The sequence below is a fragment of the Myotis lucifugus genome, unplaced genomic scaffold (genome assembly GCF_000147115.1).
Source record: "Myotis lucifugus unplaced genomic scaffold, Myoluc2.0 scaffold_52, whole genome shotgun sequence".
NCBI classification, from domain to species: Eukaryota; Metazoa; Chordata; class Mammalia; order Chiroptera; family Vespertilionidae; genus Myotis; species Myotis lucifugus.
In genome coordinates this window covers 1,604,107-1,613,132 of record NW_005871100.1, presented here as the reverse complement: position 1 = coordinate 1,613,132, position 9,026 = coordinate 1,604,107, and the positions used below count along the sequence as shown (strand labels likewise).

Genomic DNA, 9,026 nt, shown 5'->3' with positions numbered 1-9,026 from the left:
CGTGGCTTCGGGGGCCCCGCCAACAATCCTCCCTCAGCATCATCGCAGAAGCAGAGGCCAGTATGGCTTGCAGGATCGGTTCCAGCAGCCCGTGGGACGGCGGTGGGTGCGGCGGCGGCAGGAACGCCAGACGGGCGGGGGCCCGGGCTGGCCGCGCCTGGTCATCGGCTCGCTCCCAGCTCACCTCTCGCCTCACTTGTTGGAGGTACGGCCCCCTTCTTCCCTCCCTCCCTCCCTCCCCGGCTCCCACGGCGGCACGTGGGCTGCGGCGGCGTTTATTTTTACCTTCTTTTCTCCTTCAGCCTGAGCGCTGCCGGCCGGCTCAGCCTCCGGGGAGGAGAGTCGCCACTTAACCCCCCGGACGCCGCTCGGCCAGACCCCGGTGTTTGCTTTCCAAACGCGTGACCCTCCCCTCCCAGCGGCGCCCCGGGGCGGAAAGCCCTGGCTTCCCCGGAAGGCGAAGGGAGCAAACAGTGTTTTATAACGAACCGACGCAGCAGTCCTGGCGCTTGTGGGTTTGGGTATCAGGAAGTCAGAAGACCCGTTGCTAAATGTGGTTCTGTCTTGGGACTCGAGTGGTGAGCAGTTTCTAAAGGCCAAAAGTCAGAGGGTCTCGAATCAACATGAGTGCTTGAAAATGGAGGGAATTGCCTCCTTTGGATGGTGGTTAACATATATAAAACTAATTCTTAAGTTTGCAAATAGTCCCACCTACTGTGCACACGGGAGTGGGATGGATGTATTAATGGAAAGTGTATTTTTCACCCCTGTAAACGTCTCCTTTAGATACTGGTTAATGTGAGTCCTGCTTAATCGGGACAGCATTTAAAAAATGGAAAAGAGTTTAAGGAGAGGAATTAGTAATAATCACAACTCTCTGCCCACAAGGTGCAGTCAGTCGAAAGCCTGGGCGCAAAGCAGTGTTGACTTGAGTTCAGGAAAAGTCACTTGTGAGGAATGGAAATTTTTAGTAGCAAAGTGATGTGTCTTTATGTAGGAACGGGAGGAAGGGTGCACTTGATTTGAGGAAAATGAGTTTGAATTGTTCAATTATGTTTTATGATGATCATCTCTACCTCAAAACAGTTATAGTAAATGCATCAAGACACCCCTTTCCCAGTTCACGGGGGCGGGGGAAAGAGTTAATCTGGTTAGAGATACTGTAGATTCTAGAGATGCTGTAGAGATACAGTGTAGAGGGTAAACATTCCCATCTCATTGCATTATGTATCTTGATAGAACATTCACAGTTGAGCACAGATAACTGCACACACCATCCCCTCCATTTTTGTGCCCTTTGTATTCATGTTTATAAACGTGAGAAATTTGAGTAGGCAGTTGGTAAAGTGGGATGTCCAGTAATGTAATTTAGCTATCTGTGCTGATGTTCTGTACTGTCCACCTTCACGTTGGCATAAATTAAAAATGGAAAAAACTAAACATGACATTCCCATCTTTTCAGTACTGCTTTGCACATTCAGTATGGAACAACTCTTTACCTTATTTTAAAAGTCATTTTGCTGTGTAAATAAAAGTACTTAATGCTTCCTAAAATTGGGCCAGTTAAAAAAATATTTGTTTTAGTTAAAGAACTGGTGTTTTCCTTCCTTTGATTTGATTATAATTAATGCAGTTGAAGGTACTGTAGTCACCACATGGAGGAACAACAAAAGACAGTTTCTTGAGAATGGGAGATTAGTGCAATAATAAAAGATAAGCTGGTTTTTAAAAATATTTCTTTTTTAAGTGAAAACTTGCATTTAGCAGTTATGATCATCAAAAGATGTATATTTAAAGCTTGCTAAAGAAGGGGAAGTAGGAAAAGGCTTGTCAAGTTAATAGTTCTTATTTCTTTAGTATACTGATTACTGTCTTCATTCTTTTTTTTTTTTTTTTTTTTAGGGCTGATAGCCTTTAACAGAGAGTCGGTATACCTGTATGGGTTTATTTTCTTAAAGTAAATACATTCCATTCAGAGCAGAGGACAAATAATTGACACCCATGCTATTAAGTCATAGTAAATTAGCAAATGAAAAAGACTGAGTTGCTGAAAGTTAGAGAGGTAAAGCATTTATCTATTTTCTTATCTAAGTCCCTAGATTTTTGCATTTAGTTCTTTTAGTACTTTTGTGGTTAGGGTAATTGGGTCTAGCAGCAAAACAACCAGGAACTTGTGGCAGTCTTTCTTAATTAGGTCTTTGTAGAGAATGAGCCCTAATGACTAAGGCATCTGTTGTATGCAATTAACTTTATCTTCTATGCATTTAGAAGGATTCTTGAAAAACTTGCAAAGTGCTTGTACCTTAAGTCCTAGTTGAGACCAGAAGATAGAATATATATGTAAAACCGAATCTTTCCAATGACATTTGCTTCAATGAGATGTTTATCTCTATTTCAGTGGATGAGTTTGTCAGGGGAACTTTATAGAACAGTATTGCTCATTATCCTGAGGTTTAGGGAGCCAGATGATAATTCTTATTTAGAAATTAGACTTGACTATACTTCACATTGATTTAATTTTTAGTATGTATTATAGAATTAATATGTTTATTCAGTTACAAAGTGCAAATGTGCATGTATAAATGTGCATGTATAAAAGTAACTCCATCTGAATAATGAGTAAAGGAATATTTCTGAATTAGTGGAAATTTATTACTGTAATTTTACAAAACTTATTTTAACTGATGTTTGTATTAATAATATCTCCTAATAAGAAAATTTGATACTAATAAGATTCAGAATTATTCTCTTATGGGCTGTCAGGTAATTTGTAGAAAAGGAAAACCTAAACCAATACTGTTTGTTTGTTTTTTTAAATTTGGTAGTCTAGCAAGGTGAATTGTTGCTGGTTCCATCATAATGAATTACCAAATTAAATGAGGTGTTCTGTGTTGGTTTGTTTTACTCTTTTTTGGAAATGTATTTTGGTGATGTACACTCTTTTAATTCTTTCCATCTGGAGAGAACTTGTAGAGGTGCTTAATCCAGATGTTTTAGTTTACAGAAATTTCCTAGAACTGAGTTGTTGGATAAAACATCAGAATATTATTATAATACAAACAGGTGTTTTTTTGTTGTTGTTGTTAAATATATTTTTATTGATTTCAGAGAGGAAGGGAGAGGGAGAGAGGGATAGAAGCAACAATGATGAGAGAGAATCATTGATCAGCTGTCCCTGCTGCATGCCCCCTAGTGGGGACATAGCCCGAAACCTGGGCATGCGCCCTAATTGGGAATCTAACCAAAACCTTCTGGTTCATGGGTCAACGCTCAACCACTGAGCCACATTGGCTGGACTGTACAGGAGTTTTTAGGTGAGATAGGTTTTTCTTGTGTTGTTGTTAGTTTCAGACTGCTGAGTTTAATAGTATTAAAGTGAACAAAAGCCTTGTCTATCACCTTTGTTTATAACAGGTCTTAAGGGTATAGTCTAATATTTAAAATTTAGTGGTATCTCACAGGATTTTTTGGCTTTATTTTATGTCTACATTTTTTTTCTCCTGTCAAGTTGCTTATGTTCATAAAGGTAATTATTATGGGTGGTAATGATCCAGTCTTTAAGATCCAGCAAGGATGAGGGAGGTAAATTGGACTATAAAAATATACCAGTGAATAGAGATTATTTCTAAAGAAATTATGTGGATTTCTCATAAAATATTCATGAGGCTGAGAGTGAAAATGTAAAATGAATTAATCTAGACAATTAACCGGTGGGACTGGATTGCTTTTACTTCTTGATTGGCTTGAGTTTGTTTGGGTGTGGTGTGCCCCTGAGTATTTCAGTAGGCTGATTGTAATTCAGGTGCCACCTGTTATCTAAGAAACAAGCTTCTTTATATTGAAGGAATGTGGGTTATCTCTTAAAACTGAATATGTTAAATAAAATCTGTGTTTATAGGCAGATTTATTTATCTTAATCTTTAAGACAGATGTGGATTTATTGTGGTTAATTTACTTCCTATTCTTGAATGTTCTTTTATTCAGTTGAAGACTTTTATGGGGTGTGACAGAAGAAAATGACATGTCTAATGACAACTCATCACCCCCCAAAAAACAAGTCTGGAGATTCGTGTTTCTCACTTGTAATTCCACATACTTTAAACTCTGTAGGAGATACTTTGTGTTTTATGCTTTTTTTTATGCCAAAGTGTGGACTCTGTCATGCTAAGTTTCAGCTTTGGGAATGTTTTGAAATTGCAAGGTGGGCTGGAGGGAGGAGTGGTTTGTGTTGCACTGGCATCGTCTGATAGGAGCTGCCTGACCTAAGTACTTTTGATGCTTTGCTGGCTGCTAAGCCACTAAGAGCTCTGCTGTTTCACCAATAGATAGTGTCTCCAGCAAGTCTTCTTGCCCCCTTCAATTTGATTGTTTTCCCTGGTAACTAGTAAGTAGGTTCTTATTTATTTTCTGGTTACCAATAACATTAATTAGATACCAGCCTGTGTCTATAAGGAGGATTGCCTTAATGTTATACTTATTTCATATACTGGGTATAAGTACAAATAGGTATATTTAGTAAATGGGTTAAAAGAGAAGTATAGGAACTGCTTTATGTAGCAAAGTACTTCATAAATGTTTTAATTTTGCATGTACTTGATTGGCATTAACTAATGAATTTTTTTATACTTATTTAACAGTTTAGAAATTGGGGAAAACATGCCCTTTGTATGCATAAAAGGTTCAAACATACCTTGTGTTTGTGTGATGCTTATTAAAAAACTAGAGGCCCGGTGCACGAATTCGTGCACCAGTGGGTCCCTCAGCCTGGCCTGCGGGATTGGGCTGAAACCGGCTCTCCGACACCCCCGGAGGGGTCCCAGATTGCAAGAGGGCACAGGCCAGGCAGAGGGACCCCACCAGTGCACGATTGGGGCTGGGGAGGGACGCGGGAGGGCTCCAGGGTGTGTCCGGCCTGTCTCACTCAGTCCCGATCAGCCGGACCCCAGCAGCAAGCTAACCTACCAGTGGAGCGTCTGCCCCCTGTGGTCAGTGTACATCATAGTGACTGGTCAACCAGTTGACTGTCTGCCCCCTGGTGGTCAGTGCACATCGTAGTGAGCAGTTGAGCGGCTTAGCATATTATTAGCATACTAGAGGCCTGGTGCACAAAAATTTGTGCACTCGTGGGGGGCGGGGGGCGTCCCTCAGCCCGGCCTGTGCCCTCTCGCAGTCTGGGACCCTTTGGGGGATGACCACTTGCTGGCTTAGGCCTGCTCCCCGGGGGATTGGGCCTAAGCTGGCAATCAGACATCCCTCTGGCAGCCTGGGATCCCTCGGGGGGATGTCCACTTGCCAGCAGGGAGCAGGCCTAAGCTGCAGTCGGACATCCTTAGCGCTGCTGAGGAGGCAGGAGAGGCTCCCACCACCACCGCTGTACTGGCAGCCATCAGCCTGGCTTGTGGCTAAGCAGAGCTCCCCCATGTGAGAGCGCACTGACCACCAGAGGGCAGCTCCTGCATTGAGCGTCTGGCCCCTGGTGGTCAGTGTGTGTCATAGTGACCAGTCATTCCCAGTCATTCTGCTGTTAGGGTCAGTTTGCATATTACACTTTTACTGTATAGGATAGAGGCCTGGTTCACGGGTGGGGGCTGGCTGGTTTGCCTTGAAGGGTGTCCTGGATCAGGGTGGGGGTCCCGCTGGGGTGCCTGGCCAGCCTGGGTGAGGGGCTGATGGCTGTTTGCAGCTGGTCACACCCCCTTCAGGGTGGGGGTCCCCACTGGGGTGCCTGGCCAGCCTGGATGATGGGCTGATGGCTGTTTTCAGGCTGGCCACACCCCCTTTAGGGTGGGGGTCCCCATTGGGGTGCCTGGCCAGTCTGGGTGAGGGGCTGAGGGCCGTTTTCAGGCTGGCGGGCGACTGAAGCTCCCAGCCTCTCCTTTTTTATTTATTTTTTATTCTGGAATTTATTTACCTTCTATAATTGAAACTCTGTTGCCGTCACTGGCGCTCCCAGCTCTGAGGCTGTGGCCGGCTGAAAGCAGGTATCTGGGGTTTGTTTAGCTTCTATAATTGAAACTTTGTTGCTTCCGGAGCTCAGAGCCGGGCCGCGGCAGGCGGGGAACCTTGGCTTCCTCCATCATTGGAGCAAGCAAGCCTCATGTTCACTTCAGCTGTGTGGCTGCTGGCCGCCATCTTTGTTGGCAGTTAATTTGCATATCGCCCTGATTAGCCAATGGGAAGCGTAGCGGAGGTACGGTTAATTACCCTTTTTGTCTTTTATTAGATAGGATTATGCTTTGTATTGCTGAACGGCCTACTGGTCAATTGGACACTTAGCTTATTAGCCTTTTATTATATAGGATTACTGTAAGTTTAGCTGCCTAAAACAGCACATATTTATTTATCTCATAGTTTCTATGGGTTAGGAGTCCGGGTGCAGCTTAACTTGGGTCCTCTGCAAAAATGTAATTAAGGTGTTGGCCAGAACTTGGATTGTTATCTAGAGACTCAATGGGGATTGTGTCAGCTTTCAAGCTCCCTCTCTCCCTCAGGTTGTTGGTAGAACTCATTTCCTCATAGTTTTAAAGCTCAGGACAGCTTGCTTCTTCAAAGACGGCAAAGAAGAGTGCCTAGCAGGGTGGGCTGGTGCTGCACTCTTATGTGAATACTAGAGGCCTGTGCACCGGTGGGATTCCTCGGCCTGGCCTGTGGGGATCAGGTCAAAACTGGCTCTCTGACATCTCCCGAGGGGTCCCAGATTGTGAGAGAGCACGGGTCAGGCCGAGGGACCCCACTGGTGCACAATTGGGGCCAGGAAGGGACCGTGGGAGGGGCTCCAGGCGTGTCTGGCCCATCTCACCCAGTGCCGATCGGCCGGACCCCAGCAGCAAGCTAACTGACCTGTTGGAGCATCTGCCCCCTGGTGGTCAGTGAGCATCATAGCGACTGGTCGAACGGTCAGACACTTAGCATGTTAGGCTTTTATTATATAGGCTAGGACAGTGGTCTGCAAACCGCAGCTTGCGAGCCACATGCGGCTCTTTGGCCCCTTGAGTGTGGCTCTTCCACAAAATACCATGTGTGGGCGCGCACGTACAGTGCGATTGAAACTTCGTGGCCCATGCGCAGAAGTTGGTTTTCGGCCTGGGCGAGTCTATTTTGAAGAAGTGGCATTAGAAGAAGTGGGGGGTGTTGGTCGGTCAGGCGACGGGAGACGCAGGCAGGCGGGCCGCAGGATACGCAGCGCAGGAGAGGCGCGCGATTCATGCACGAGTTGAGTGAGCCAGTCAGCAGTCTCATTGTGCAGTGGTTAGTGCTAGTCGCGTCCGCAAATTGCACGTGGGTGACAAAAGATAGACGAAACAAGTATACAAGACGAGTGTGGATGGGAGAGTTGGAAGGGGTCGACCTCAGCGAACGTACCTCAATCAGATTGAGGACCTTTTTAGCAAAGGCCAGCTTAGGAGTACCCTAATGAAGTTAATAACAATGTACCTACCTATATAGTTTAAGTTTAAAAAATTTGGCTCTCAAAAGAAATTTCAATCGTACTGTTGATACTTGGCTCTGTTGACTAATGAGTTTGCCGACCACTGGGCTAGGATGTAGAAGTGATCACACATAGCCCATTGGTTAGAAGCAATTCACTGGTCCTATTCACCCTCAAACAGAAAGACAAGGATCAGTGTGGGCAACCTAGTCTGTCTGCTACATTCATTATAGCTAAACATACAACTGTTCTAATTTCAAACTCAGTTTTTATTTACTTTGAAAAAGTAATGATGTGTGTGGTGTTAGTTTAGTAAACAGGAGTTGATCCCCTTCAGGGCTGGGCGTTGTGTTGTTAGGGGTACTAATATGGGGCTTCTTCCTGGTCTTGCTCAGCTCTGGGTTGAGACTGTTATGTACTGTAACAAGTGCAATAATAGGACTAGTAACAGTGCTTTGTAGGGTATCATTGTCTAGGACAGTCAAAGACTACTTCACAGAACAAGGTAACATTTGAACTGTTTTGAGGCATTTAGAAGTTTTATGCAGAAAGGATACTACAGATTCAAGGAAGCACCCACAAACGCCTCAGATTTTGATAGGGTGTACTAAAGATTTAAATGTCTCTGGATTGTAAGGAGGAATGCTAAGAACATGAAACTTGAAAAATAGGTTTGGACCAGTTGCAGAAGGATTTTATAATACTCTAAGTTGTTTAACCCTACCAAGTTTAAAAGCAGGGTAAGTCATGATCAGGCCAAGGGTACCTTTACAGTCAGTTAATGTGGGTGGCAGCTTCCCGAGAAGTACAGTGCTCAGCCTTGAAAGCTGTATACAACACAATTAAATTCCTTGTTAGGAGGGGAGAATGGTAGCAGGAAGATAAGCTAGAACTTTTTTAGAATATAGTTGGTGGATACTTAAATTGAAATCATGGCATTGGTGAGGGAGAGGAAAAGTTGAATTTGATTGAGATTTCTAAGGTAGAATTAATTGATAAGATTGCAAACCTGAGTGCATAGTGATGTCACTTATCAATATTAACAATAAAGCAGAAACGAGCAAGTTTTAGAAATGATAATGAGTTCTTTTAGTCCTGTTTAACTTTGAATGGCTATAGGATTTCCATCTAAAAGCATCCTTAAATAGGAAGGAAATATGAGTCTTTAATTTGGGACACTACAAAAAAATTGAGAAATTGTTGATTTGCAGATGATAAGTGAAGCCAAAAAGTGAATAAGATTACTAGGGATGGCTATAAATTGAAGAGCAAGCATGGAATTCTGGGGAGCAAGAACTTGAAGAGACAGGCAGAGTAGGAGGGCAGAAATTAGAATTGAAACACAAGGAAAATAATTTGTTTAAAATGTTTTTTTAATTATAAAAGTATTTGTTCATTAGAGTAAATTAAAATACAAAAATAGCAGACATAACTAATTGAAAATCACTTGTAATCTCACCACCAGAATAAAAATATTGATGTCTATTTTTTATAGATATGGATACAGATATACAGGAAGGAGCAAAAGTAGGTTACAGTTGTTTTGAAAGGAAAATAATACAATAATAATACTGCAAGAATAAACTGTTTCATGTAC

At 43.2% G+C, this 9,026-nt stretch overlaps 2 long non-coding RNA genes across 10 annotated transcripts in view; one reads left to right on the top strand and one right to left on the bottom strand.

Moving 5' to 3' along the window:
- Window positions 1–1,859, bottom strand: part of LOC106697163 — a 4,170-nt gene extending 2,311 nt beyond the window's left edge. The window contains exon 1 of the long non-coding RNA XR_001348199.2: window positions 286–1,859. This is a non-coding gene — a long non-coding RNA (uncharacterized LOC106697163). The remainder of the gene's footprint in view (window positions 1–285) is intronic.
- LOC102434799 overlaps window positions 1–9,026 on the top strand; it is a 94,636-nt gene that overhangs the window by 22,725 nt on the left and 62,885 nt on the right. The window lies entirely within an intron of this gene.